Here is a 14,158-nt window from a genome sequence, read left to right on the forward strand (position 1 = left end):
GAGCGAAGCCCCACAGAAAGAGATCTAGTTCTTTGTTCTTGCACGATTCTTAACGTCAAACTTCCCAGTAAATAAGATGCAACATGTGAAACAAGCTCCTTTTTTTCCCCCCGTTTTATCGGAGCAATCTCATATACCATGGACAAGTTTACGTGCTGAACACACAGAGATGAAGTTGATATTAATTTTCTTATCTAACTCTCAGCAAGTCAATAAAGGGAAACGGAGCCTGTGACATCACCTGCGATCCGTCACAACACTGAGCCAGTAACCAGGAGTTAACGGATCAGTACGAGCCGCGGACGCGTCCAACGTCCAGGCCACATTCCTGCAGTGATGTCAGTTAATGAGGTTCATCAACCTCTCCGCTGCTTCTTGTGAGAAAGGAAAGAAAAAAGAGGATTATTCCAGTGTGGCCCTGTGGCAAGAGACAGGAAGTCCCCGAGGACCAGTAAAAAAATCTGTCCTCATTTCTCCTTTAAAAAAAAAACACACACACACACACACACACACACACACACACACACAGTCCCAGGCCTGCGTTCGTCTTTCCTTCAGAGGAGGAATGATAGAAATGTGGCTGTGATCTGGTTTTTTATTGTGGAAAAGATGTTTTAATACTGGAAGCTAAATTCACCAAATCTGTCGTCCATATTTCTGAGTGAATTCTGAGTAAATTGTGTGAATCTTTGCCTCAGAAAGTTTCCGTTGTTGGGACGAGAGGAGATTAAAAACACAGTCTTTCGATAAGTCGCTCTCCTCCTTAATACACGATGTTCTCCTCCTTCTGTTTTCCTTCCTCTCCTCTTTTCCTTGTATGTACATTTTTCTGAACAGCATTTTTGTCAGAGTGCAGCCTGCAGTTTATCTAAAGCACACGGGCAATATATGTGATTAATGTCACCTGCTGTGGAAGGTAAAGTATTTCTACCAGCTCTCGCTCTTAAAGCTCCGAGCTGAATCACTTTGTTCCCACAAATCTCCCTCAGCGTTCGCTCAGCGTGACAGCGGAAGACATCAGAAACATTTCTCTTCTGCATCTGCTTTCATAACAATAACACTCAAGAATTATTGATGCGCTGGTTTTTTAATATCCAGAGCAGTGTTGCATTAGTTTACTGACAAAATTATCAGTTGTCAGAGTCCAGCAGCAGCTCGGGAAGTATGAGGTGTAATCTTGAAGTGCTCGGGCCTTTTTACGTAAGCAAAAATAAATTATTAGCAAATATTACTGGGTTGCAAAAGAGAAGCAGAATAATCCATCTCTGAATAATTTATATTACTGTATCCGAGGCTACGTCTCCAGATCAGACTGAGGCTACAGTGAGTCGCTATCGGAGAGTAGAGCGAGACAGGCTGGAACGGGCCGGGGCTAGCTGGTTAGCATGCTAACTTCATTGGAAGAAGAGAAGCGATAGAATAACTCGTTAACAGTTTGACACGCGGTGATTATGGATCACTTTCGATAAAAGAAACAGCGAGATGGAGACGGATTCACCTCGTCCCCGCTTCACAGCAACATCACTTCCTGTTTCTAAGTCACATGTCGCTAAACTAGCCAATCAGAGATGAGGAGGACTTAGACTGAGGTTACCGTGACTGTTTTTAAAGATGCACATGGTAAATATTTGAACTTATAAATATGTAAATAATAATTGTATAAACATAAATATGTAAATAGTTAACTAGCATCTGACTTCATTCCTTTACTCACCAACAGCTGTCTCCAGTGGTGGAAAGCATCACTAATGTAATGTTTAGATGTTAATTCATATAGTTAATTAGTTATATTCAGTTATATTTACATTGTTTATACAGATAATTGTTTACATATTTATGTTTATATATATATATATATATAACGTTAGCTATGTAGCAATAGCAAAAACTTACATATAGCACCTTTAAATAACTGGAATCTACAGAATAATTAGTAATTAAAGATATCCAACAAAGAGTGGAAGTATAAAGTAGCAGAAAGTGGAAAATACTAATAACTGTACTTAAATAAAGTAACTCTGCGCCGTGGTTGCAGGACATCCGTGGGACTGTTGTACATGAGGAATTGATTCCAGCTGCTCTGAGTTCCTCATCAGGATGCATCAGCCGTAACAGTCGCTGGCCTTCCTCCATCCTCCTGCTTATTAAAAACAAATGTACACACAGAGCGACGTCGGAGGGAGGAGAGCGGCAACATCTTCCCTGCGACAGGAAGGAAGCACCGGGGGTTTTATGGGAAACATGGTCCCCATTCTGAGGAACACATTGTCACACATGCAACACCTTATAAAGTAAAACTCGCATCCTTTCATGTTTTTACTTAATTACAAGTGTGGATGCTGCTACCGCGCCCCGCTTCACGTTTAAAGACGCAGTTTATGAAGTAAAGAAGGAAGTTTGGTCTTTTTTTTGATCCTGCTGAGATGAATCACGGTTCCTCTGTATCTCCTGAGTTTCTGTTTTCTGAGGCTCTGACTCATCGATTATCTCCCGGCCTGCGATTTATCTTCTCTTCTGATGTGGGTCACGGCCTCCTGGCGCTTTGTGTTGATACGAGGCCACAGCATCTCCGCTTTTAACCTCGAGTTTATTAAATATTAGACGACTTAATTACCTCACGATCGGACGAGTTGTAACTTTACGGTTTGGCAACTTTTCTGGATGTTAATTTAAAAAAGAAAGTGACACGTGGAAAAAGAAACTCATACGCTGGATTCAAAGGTTCGCTGTGAGGGGCTGGAACATCTTTCCTTCATGATTAATGGTTTCATGATGAGTTGTAGCTCGTTGGTCACAACAAGTTTTTTCCTGCTGAAGATGATTTGTGGTTTGAGTTTCATGGAAAGGTTGATGTTTTGGAGGCGAAGCGATTGATTTGTTCTCTGACAGTAAATCAGACTGCGAAGGGTTCATGTTAGTGTGTCTTTCTTTGTGGCCCAACCAGGTCAAAGGTCAAGGTTTGAATTTAGTCTCTGTCTTAGTAAATGAAATAAAAGCCGTGTTGGGTTTTTTGGTGTCTGTCAGAGTCTCGAAGTTCAGTCTAATCTTGTGGGTGAAATCTAAGAGAGAGTGAGCTCAGGGACCAATCAGAGGACAGATACTTCACAGTGTCTAGATATGAATCAGCCACAATGGGCTGAAGGAAGACTATTGTTGAAGTTTGGGAAATGAGCAAAACTGTATTGTGTTGGAGATGAAGAGATATGAGTAGGAGCTGGACGCCTGGAGGTCACAGGAGATGGTGGTTATTAGTCAATACATAAGGTAGAAACCCATATTTGCATTTTTACTGCATAATTATACAAATTCATGAAGTCAAGTATAAGAGGAAAGCAGTTTGATCTGAGGACGGTTGGATTATTTCTGATGGTTTTGTTGCAGGCTCGATTTATTTATGAGTTCACCATTAAATCAAAAGCAATAGGACTGCAGTGTTTTAATACTGTCGCAATATTATTCATTTTGGCCTTTATTGTTTAATCTGTGTTTGATGGAGCAAGAGAACTGGCAAAAGTAGAGAAAAGTCTTTTTCCTCTTGTCTTTGAAACCTGTAAGATGAAACCATGAACAGAGGCTTTTCTTTTCCAATGAAGATAAATAAACGTGTTTGAGATCAAACTTCCTGGAGCAGAAGTTTAGTTTGAAGCAGACTGAAAGGACACCTTGAATATTATTATTATTATTATTATTATTATTATTATTATTATTATTCAGTTTCTTCGACTGCAGCAGGTGAAATCTTCTGAAGAATAAAGGATTGTAGAAGATGAGCTTGATGCAGCGTCTGAGCGGATGACGAGCTCCGTCCTAATTAGAGTTTGAGATCAGTTTAAACAAACAGAAATGATATTCTGCAGCGGGTTTTAAAGACGGTGATGCGACAGCAGGAAGCTCGTCCTTCATGTGTAGAGGATGTGAACATGAAGCGCCGCTCGTCCGTGTGATGTGATTCAGAGCCGGAGGCCACACTGCAGCTTTGTGCTGGACCTCGTCTCCGTCTCGTACAACCACAAGGAACAGAAAACAGAAAACAGAGAACATATTCATACAATGGAAGAGGAATCTCTGGGTCTCCGTGTGAAGCTCAGTGTGCTTTGGTCTCAGCAGCTGAGAAGTCGTGTCACACACATTCTTGATGTCAGCTCTTTGAATCCCGCTCGCAGCTTTTCCTTTTCTTCCTGTTTTATCCGCTGCATCCACTGCAGCTCTTACAGATCCCGCTCCCGGATCACAGACGTATTATCACCCTCGGAAAGTCAGTTAGACATTCAGCAGACAACGATAACATCTTGTATTCCCTCTCTTTTAGCTCTGTGTTTGGTCTCCACCAGCTCCTGCTCGACCTGCTCGTTTCCTTTTACGTCACACATCGTTTATATAAGATATTGATTCGTGCAGCTTTAAGATTTTCTTTTTCTTGCATCTGGAATATTGAGTAGGATTTTTTTTTTTTTATTCTGTATGTCGTAAAAACAATAAAAAAAAAGTCTAAAAATTGACTTGTTATTAAACATGACATTTTAAAAGAATTCCTAAACAAGTGCATGAACTAAACAAGACAAGAGTTTATCCGACTAAAAGCCAAATAAGGGCGAGGCTGAGGGTTTTGTTTGGGATAAGGAAGCTCAAACAATCTAGTTAAGGTTTATATATAAAAAAAAGAACGTAAACAGTTCACTTCACATTAGAAAAACATCTTCTCAAGAGCTGACAAACAGACCCGGGTCATCAGGACTCAGAGTCAGAGCGTCTCTGTGTTAAAGTGCCAACGAGCCTCATCATGGCGCCTGACATCAGTCAGGCTGGCAGCTTTAATTAAGGCTAAATAAATGTGACCTGCCTGGTGAAATAATCGCTGCTGGAGTTATTTCAGCCATCCGTCTGGAGAGGGTTGCAACGTTTTTAAAAAGTCTCTGAAATCCTGAAACTTGATATATGAAGCGGCCGCAGTTTTCTGTGTCAAGGTTCAGAGGGAAACTCTTTAACTGTGATTTAGAGCTGCGAGTCGAGCGGAGACGTGAAGAGGATATGAAAAGTGATGTTGATGTCTCGACACGGGGAGGATCCCAGATATCTGGAGATAAATTATCATAATGAAAAAGGAATTACTGTCAAAATCATTTCATACACACACACACACACACACACACACACACACACACACACACACACACACACACACACACACACACACACACACACACACACATACCCACGGAAACTCTTGGACGCAGCACAGAGGGGAATGAACTGAGGCCAAAATTCAGCGTAAACAATTACAACGATTAGCGTGTGTGTGTGTGTGTGTGTGTGTGTGTGTGTGTGTGTGTGTGTGTGATATCACTGCTGTCTGAGCTGGAGACTGTGGAGGGAGAAATGGAGGAACTCGCTGACATGTAAAGAGACGTGATCCTTCTCTGTCGCTCAGACGATTCCTCTCCTCGTCCGTTTTCTCTCTCTCTCTCTCTCTCCCTCTCTCTCTCTCTCTCTCTCTCTCTCTCTCTCTCTCTCCCACTTAAAGAAGAGAAATCATTCTCTCCATATTGTATAATCCTGCAGAGGTGAACATTAACCGTCTGCTCAGTCTCCGTCCACAGTTTTCAGGGAGTGGAGATTTAAAACAGCTCGATGCTTGAACCAATTAAAATGAGTAAAACGAATGAAGCGCTGTGTTTAGACAGCAGCAGCTCTTTGGGAAAGGTTGGAGAAAGATGGTGGTTCAGGTTTAAATGAAGAAGTCGTGTCTGAAGTCACACGAACTTGTTCTGGATTAAACCAGAACCAGGATCTCTCTCCCAGACCTGAACCAGGAGCCGTGAGAGTCTCAACAGAGTCTCTGAGCAGATGGATGTTGTTCTGCAAGATCAAATGTTTTGGGCGGAGAAACATTTTTTAGCGTCAGTGTATTTGCGACTCATCAAATGCAAAAATGTCCTCGTTAAGTTGATAGAAAATTGAATCCAGTCACAATTTCCTTCAAAACAAAAGTTCCTGCTGCAGTTTGCTTGTTTGTAAATGTCATTTCTATGACACTTTGCTCTTGAGTTAATGTGGGAGTTCAGACTTCAGTAAGTCACTGACTTGAATTTAATTGATTCTTATAGCTTCACAACTATTGAATGTGCGTGTGTGTGTGTGTGTGTGTGTGTGTGTGTGTGTGTGTGTGTTCCCTTCATTTTGAAAATCACTGTTGTAACCGTAGTGAGTATTTTTCAAAGTAAAGTGGAAGTGAAGAAGACAGAATGGACTCCATGAAGAGGGGAGATGAGTGGTTTTAGGAGAAGACAGACTGCAGGTGAACATCACTGGGCCTGAAGCTTTTACCGTGTGTGTCCAAATGTTGTTTGTTTGTTTTCCGCCATATTGTTTTTTCCTCATCCAAAAGCAAAGGCAGAATCCCGTGGTAACAGCCCTGGCTCCTCTTCTTCTGCAGCACAAAGCAATGTCATGTAGCGTTGCGTTGCTGCGTCGGCCAGGGACGTAGATGAAAGTGTACGTTCTGGTCACATGACTGACGTGGGTCGCGCTGGAAGAGGCCGGGGATGTTCTGGGATGTTCTCTGGATCAGGAACACACACTGCGGTCGGGTCATTTCGGATTATTCGGGCGGAGAACATGTGTGTGCGTGTTTTTGCGGACAGCTGGTCGTCAGCTGCAGCCCTCGGTGATGCGTTCAAGTGCAACTTTTAAAAGAAAGATGTGAAGTAAGGCTTAGTTCTCTGCGGTCGGGTTGAGGCTGAACGAGTCCAGAGGGAGTGAGCTTCGTCTGAAACTTCAGACAGACCCGAGCACTCTGAGGTCCATGGATGTTTCTATTAATGATAATACAGCGTAGTACTAATATATTGATCTATTTTTATGAACCCATACACTTTGGTGAAGCCGTTTCAAGCAGCAAATCAATTCATCCACATCAGTAAAAGTTTGTTTTCACAAGATATTTCAAGAATTTCTCTTTGCACATCGATCTACGACAAAAAGAGGCCTCATATAAAAAAAGAGATTGTTCTGAAAATTGTGACATAAAACACTTATATTATCTTATACGCAAGTATCCTTTGAAAGGTGAATAAGAAATCATGTAGAACTCGAGGAAACGTCCTCAGACCTCAGTTCAGTCAAAAGTACAGAATGATCGCAACAATGAAATAAATACTTATGTATGGAAATAAATTACGATCGTTATACGGCTCATAGTGGACTTGGATAATCTTTTTATGTTGAAGGGAAAGCGGAAAGAAGGCAGACACAGACCACCAGCCACCAGTCCGAAAGCTTCTTCTGTTTCATACAGTTTTTAGTTTGTGTTGAGTAAATGTGACAGACTAATGAACAAGCGGAGGAGAAGAAATCCCTCAGCGTCCCTCAGCTCGTTGAGACGGATATCGACCCTGAGAATGAAGCGATGACGAAAGACCGGCACAAAATGAAGCGGCAGAAGTGAGAGGACTGATGAAAACAGACGCCTGGATTTTAAAGGTTGCGGAGGAAATCAAAGTGTGTGTTTATGCAGAAGCACGAGACGTGTAAAAGTCAAATATTCATCCAGGAAGCAGCTACAGACGTTAAAGAAGAAAAGAGGGTCAAACACTTGAGGGTTCGGTTCCTCGCGTCTTGTAAGTTATTGATACTTCGGCGTTTACGCCCGCTGACCCACAATGGCCGACGTCCTTCATCCCGGGGTCGGCCAGCTTTCCCGCTACTGGATCCGCTATGAAAAACAAACACGGCCCGTACCACCCGGACCAGGAAGACTTTAGACTGGGGGCTGAAACCTGAGCAGTCCTGCAAAGTGGACCATCGCCAAGCTTCAATCAGTCAAACTTTATTTATACAGCACGTCGCCGCAGACCGACCGCAACAGAAACATGAGAACATCTGGACCGTCGTTAGCCGCTAGCACGTAGCAGCTAGCGTTTCAGTCTGGCCCCAGAGCTGAATAAACTAACAAGAAACTTCATTTGTATAAAAGACAACGTGTTTAACAGGATTTAAATAAGAAAACATTGATAAATTAGTTGAATTTATACAAAATAAAGACACAAATCAGGCAGAAAGTCAACTATGAAATGATGAAATACAATTTTAAAAACCACAAAACTAAAGCCTTGAGTCTCAGTCAGACTGTGGTCACACGGAGGCAGGTAGATGTTGATCTGGACGTGGAGGTGGTTCTGTCCGGATGTGTCCTGGCAGCGCTGTCAAATAAACTGAGAGGAGAAGAAGAGAAGAAGGGAGACATGGCTACCTGACTTCACTGGAACAACAAACACAGGGGTTCAGTTTCAGACCTCGGCAGGAATTATGTGTTACCCTAAACCTCGATCTTATAACCGGGAAAACAGATCAGGAGCAGGAGCAGGAGGAGGCGGAGGTGTGAGCTTCACTTCAGAGTCTGGGGGGGGGGGGGGGGGGGTTAGTTTCCCCGACAGGCAGCATGAGGTCTAACTTTACTCCAATCACAGCATTAGGAGTCAGTATAACCATACACGTGTAAATGATCAACTAAATAATAATAAATATCACAATTCAGGAGTCAAATAAACTAAACTTACCTAAAAATACCACCTTAAATTCCCAAATCATAACTTTATTTTCCACTTGAATGTCAGTTAATGTTTATGTTGGAATTTAAATTTGTTATGTGTTTATTAGGCGACTAACGACCCGAGTTAAACGACCTTGAAAGTCGTCTTGGTTTCACATGACAGCCTCAATGTGTCGGGCCTCAGAGGAGAAACACTGAACACTGATCTTACATTTATACCTTCGCTCTGGAACAGGTCGCCGTGGAGATGGCGCTCCATATCTTCACTTTCCCGCCTCCGTCTGCTGCTCCTCCGTTACCGAGGTGAATTATATCGTGTTTTACCTCGATGCTTCATGTGGGTGGATAATATGAGATGTTTGCTATTAGTGTCAACGGCAAATGTGTGCACTTAAAGAAAAAGAAAAAATAAGATATCTTCACATCCACTGGGAGTTTATGTGCAAATTTCCTGTGCAAATGGAGAGTTAAGTGCCCCCCCACCCCCACCCCCACCCCCACCCCCACCCACCATCATCATCCTCTCTCAGGCCGCGGTGTCAGGACAGCTGCGGTTTGGTTTCTATCATCCTGCAGACCTGCTTTCATTTGAGTCCAAGCTCTGAACACATGAGCGGTGAGATGTTCCCCCCGGTCCTCTGTAAGTGTTAGCATGTGCTAACTGAGTCCAGCTACGCCGCCGCCTCGCATGAAACACACAGATCACTGTCACTGGAAGAACAAATGGTTAATTACGTCCGTGTGTCTGCACTTTAAAAATGGAAGAAAAAAAAAAAAAGCAAAGTTTCATTTGTCTCGTAAAACCAGTTTTATTAGTTCAAATAGTTTTTATTTATCGTAAGAATCAAACTTCCACTGGCAGCAAAGAAACAGATAAACTTCGTCACCAAGAAGGAACGAGCATCGAATTCACAAACGCACTCTGAGGTACAAGCTGCAGCAATTCAAGTTTCTACAATTATATTTTGGCTGTTTTTATGTGTTTTATTAGATCTCTTTAACGATAGAGAGATGATGCAACAAAGGTCCAAGGCTCATGGTCGGCTCATGGTCGGCTCATGGTCGGCACCATAGCTCCCAAAATTTACTTCACAATTTCTTAAAGAAACTCAAGTTTGAAAAGTTAAAGATGTAGAGGATCTCCAATTTTATATTTTGGTAACAAGATGTTCACTAGTGGAACGCCGTTAACTAATCTGCTGCAAAGATCTTGGCGCCAAAGACGACTTCATATTACGGCGTCCGCCACCCGACAGGACGACAGAGCGTCCCTGAGTTCTGTAGCGTCACCATATGAACTGCAGGTGGAACATCCACTTCAAAGTCAAACAAACGTCTTAAAGTAGCTGGAACGCTTCGTCACATCTGCTCCTCAGACGCTTTTTATTTCACACCTTTCTCTGTAACTTTTCCAGAACCAAAGTTCTGACGTTCACACCCTCCTCGCACGGCGAGCGGGCAGCTGTGCAGAGGTGAGACGGGAACAACTTGTCAACCGAATGAACGAGATGAGTGTCTTTCCAAAGAAGAATGTGCAGTTATCCACATTTTTATTTATATTTATAACGACTGGCTGTTTATCAGATATAAACATTTTTGATTTCCAGGTTGGACGACACATCGTTCTTACTTCTGTCTGAGTATAACTCCGCCCTCATTCATGCTTCGCTTTGATCGTCTTTCACGTCAGAAAATATTCTTTTTTTTCCCACAATCACAGCAAAAATACCAGTAGTTGCATTTCCATTAACCTGCAGTGGAAACACAGACACATTCGCAATCGTGTTTTCTCAACTTGTCCAGAAAAGGTTTTGTGCAAAACTGTGATTGAAACTCGGCCAGTGAGACAGAATAGTTTCATTTAGGAAACACAGAAAAATAAAGTTCAGAAAACTCTTCATGTTTCTTCTGTGTGTTGCTCTTTAAATCACGGGTGATATTTGGAGTATTCCTGAGGTTACGCTCCAGCTCCACAATGTAAACGTCTGTGATGAACTCTGCTGTCAGGTCAGTCAGCGATGCTGCCAGACTCTCTGTCAGAGATCAGTGACGAAACAGATGTTTTCTGTGGCGTGAGAAACGTCTCCCGGCTGACAGGTTACCCTCACACACACACACACACACACACACACACACACACACACCGTACCTGTCTGTTTTGAGTTGTGTGTGAGGAATTTGCTCAGTGTAGTGTGTGTGTGTGTTTGTGTTTGTCTGTATAAACCGAAGGCGTTGTCAGTGTGTTATAATGTGGTATTTGGTATTTGACAGACGGTGATAATGAGAAATGTGAGACACAGAACAGACACGCCTGGAGTGACAGGTGAGGAATCCTGTCAGTGCTTATCTAATCTAACACACTCCACCCTCTCCTCCCGCTCGGCATGGGTGAGGTCGCTGTCACTCCTGTCGTCATGTGACGCTTTGACTCAGGACACGTTGTGTAAAATAAACCAAAGAGGTTTCCACTTGTTCAGATTCGTCTCTTCACTTTGTCTGTATTTAGTTTCCTTCACCAGAAACATAAACACATCATCAAGTCTTATTTTAGATGTAACAGTAACTTTACATTTCAGTCTAATCTTCTGACATACCAGACGCTGTGTAATTTAACATCAATTTTACAGTAAATAAAAAACTATTATATTTATATATTACATTATATCTGCAGAAAATATGAACAAAAACAAACATTTTTGTTCGATATCTGCATGAAGGGACATAAAACTGTATTAACTGTTAAATAAAGTGTGTACCTCAAAAATTATTCCAATACAGAATAATAATAGCTTCTCATAATCTAAAACCCATATTATTGTTTTTATTTGAGACATAGTTTTAATCTGGAAAATTAGCACAATTAAAAATACTCAGAATTAGCTATTAGCAATTTGTTTACTCAAAAATGAAGAAGAAATTTTGACACAAATTGCAGCTCACACCCAGAGGCTGTAAATTAAGATGGACGTAGCCTCTGTGACGTTTCTGAAGAGCGGTTTTGAAGCTCAGAGTGAGCTGCTCTGCCGTTGCCGTCTTGGCAGCGCCTCCTAATCCAAAAATGAGAGCTGAAACTTTGGTGCATGCCAGTTTAATAACCGTGGCAAGTATACCGTTATCCCGTTAGCATCATTAGCGCAACTGGGCGTCTTGCTTGAAGCCAACCCAAGTCTGATTAATTTGCTACCTAATTAGCTATTTAACGGTAACCGATACAGGCTGATTAGTGCTAACGTATAAATAAAATAATACTAGAATTTTACTAAAAAAGAACAGGAACACAGACTTCCTCATGTTACGTCACTTCACCACACAACAGTCCAACAAAAGCTCCGTCCTGCTCTGATGTTTGAATCACCAGCTTTTGATGCTTAAATAACAACAGAGACTCAATTTTAAACAGATTTTCAAGTTCTGTCCATAAATATTTAATATTTATGGTTAAATGAGAAAAAGCTTTGGAGCAAATGTTTGAGTGTGAAACGTCTGGCTGCTGCTGCGACTGTAGATGATTGGACTCTGATCAAAGTTGTTTCCCTGACGTCTGTGACACTGAACAGACGCAGCAGAGCGTCTGTCTTCTGCTACCTGACAGTGTGGTGTGTGTGTGTGTGTGTGTGTGTGTGTGTGTGTGTGTGTGTGTGTGTGTGTGGTTTCGTTACAATGCTTATATAAAGAACATTATATCTACATCTGTGTGGATACATGAAAAATGTTAGTATTCATGTTTTTGTCTACATACACTGTTTATCTGTTTGCATTTTTGTGTGTGTGTGTGTGTGTTGTGTGTGTGTGTGTGTGTGTGTGTGTGTGTGTGGGTGGGTGGATGGGTGTGTGTGTGTGTGTGTGTGTGTGTGTGTGTGTGTGTTAATCAGAGACACCAGAGCTTTTGGCAAGGAGATGAAAGAGGAGATAACGGTCTGCAGCGCTGATGGTTTCCACCAGCTGATCTCTGAATTACACACACACACACACACACACACACACAGACATGAAACAACCAAATATGGAAATATAAACTGTAATACACGATGTTATTTATTTGACTTTTTAATGATGCGTGAACGCTCCGTCTAACAGAGCGTCATGATGGTGCGGCAGCGTTCAGCAGCTTCAGCAGCTTCAGGGTTTGATTCAGTCCTTCAGGATCCGACCTGCAGCCCGGTCCACTTCCCTCAGGCCTCCGTGTGTTTTAAGCATCAAGGTTTTCCAGCACTGAATGAGACATTTAGACTGTGTCCTAAACACAGTCATGTTAACATTAAACTTTCCAACTTAAAAAAGACTGTAATCTCTCTCTCTCTTGATCTTAATCTCATAATATACAGAACTGTGGAAACGCACTGAGGGTAGCAGGAGGAAGCTTTTAATAGTTTTTATTTATCAATTAACTTCACACAAACTTCAATAAACAGAAAAGAAAAACCTAAATCAGATCAATATTGAGTGTGACCAGTTTTTTAAATAGAACAGAGTCAGTTTGTTTCATGTTACCGAGACAGACGTCGTCAATAAGCTCTGTGACCTTTTGGTTTTATTTTTACTTCGACATAATTTGTTGGATTTTAACCAGTGACGAAGAACAAAAGTCAAACTCTGGTTTCTCTTTAGGAGATCAGTTTCCAGCTGTAGAAATAAAATTAAAACAAAGTGTTTCAAATGTTTTGAAGACGACGTGTCGGGATGTTTTGTTGTTTTATAAAAAATCAGATGAAATTTGTTAAATTTTTAAAGTTTGACTCCCCTCCGTTAACAACAGATGTCGGTGTGAAACAGGCGCGTGTGTTTTAGTTTACTGAGGAAATTCATATTTAAACTCTGACCTCATCTGCAAAGGCCACACAACACACACACACACACACACACACACACACACACACATACAACACACACACACACACACACACACACACACACACACACACACACAGAACATTTTAATGAAGCAAAACCAGTTTTAATCACCTCCGTGATTGCGGGCAATCAGTGTTCATCATGGGGAACAATCAATCACGCACACAACACACACACACACACACACACACACACACACACACACACACACAGATGTTAGACAGACTCATATTCACTTGTCCACTCTTTCACACTCACATACCATCACATAGTCAAAATAAAGGTATTTCCATTCTCTCTCTCTTTCCTTTTCCTACTGAAGAGCACACACACACACAAACACACACACACACACACACACACACACACATACACAGACAGACACTCACACACACACACTTATGCGTGTGCTGTACAGGTGCTCGGCACAAATGTTTGCAATTATCCAAAGCACTCCCTGTCTTCTGACGCGCACACACACACAAACACACACTCACACACACACACACACACACACACGCTTAAGCTTCTCACTATTCACGCTTAGTTTAGTCTCAGTTCTCCTGGAGGTTAGTGGAAATGATCCTGTTGATTGGACTGTAACAAGATGTGACGGAGTTGAACAGCAGCAAGTCGTCGTGCTGCGTTCAAGCGCACTGAGATAAAAACCGTCAGTTCGCACGTCACCGATCATAAATCCAGAATATAAATTCATCCACTTATTTGGTTCTACTGTGATGAAACGAGCAAATGAAAAAG

The 14,158-nt window shown here is 41.9% G+C and overlaps 1 protein-coding gene and 1 long non-coding RNA gene across 2 annotated transcripts in view; one reads left to right on the forward strand and one right to left on the reverse strand.

Moving 5' to 3' along the window:
• Nucleotides 1-14,158, forward strand: part of si:dkey-49n23.1 (semaphorin-3D) — a 91,586-nt gene that overhangs the window by 49,929 nt on the left and 27,499 nt on the right. The window lies entirely within an intron of this gene.
• On the reverse strand, nucleotides 8,058-10,408 carry LOC130177680 (uncharacterized). Its single transcript, XR_008829042.1, has 3 exons — nucleotides 9,060-10,408; nucleotides 8,768-8,879; nucleotides 8,058-8,210 (listed from the first exon to the last, which is right to left on the reverse strand). It is a non-coding gene; the product is annotated as an uncharacterized LOC130177680 (long non-coding RNA).

Source organism: Seriola aureovittata, chromosome 2, assembly GCF_021018895.1.
Source record: "Seriola aureovittata isolate HTS-2021-v1 ecotype China chromosome 2, ASM2101889v1, whole genome shotgun sequence".
NCBI classification, from domain to species: domain Eukaryota; kingdom Metazoa; phylum Chordata; class Actinopteri; order Carangiformes; family Carangidae; genus Seriola; species Seriola aureovittata.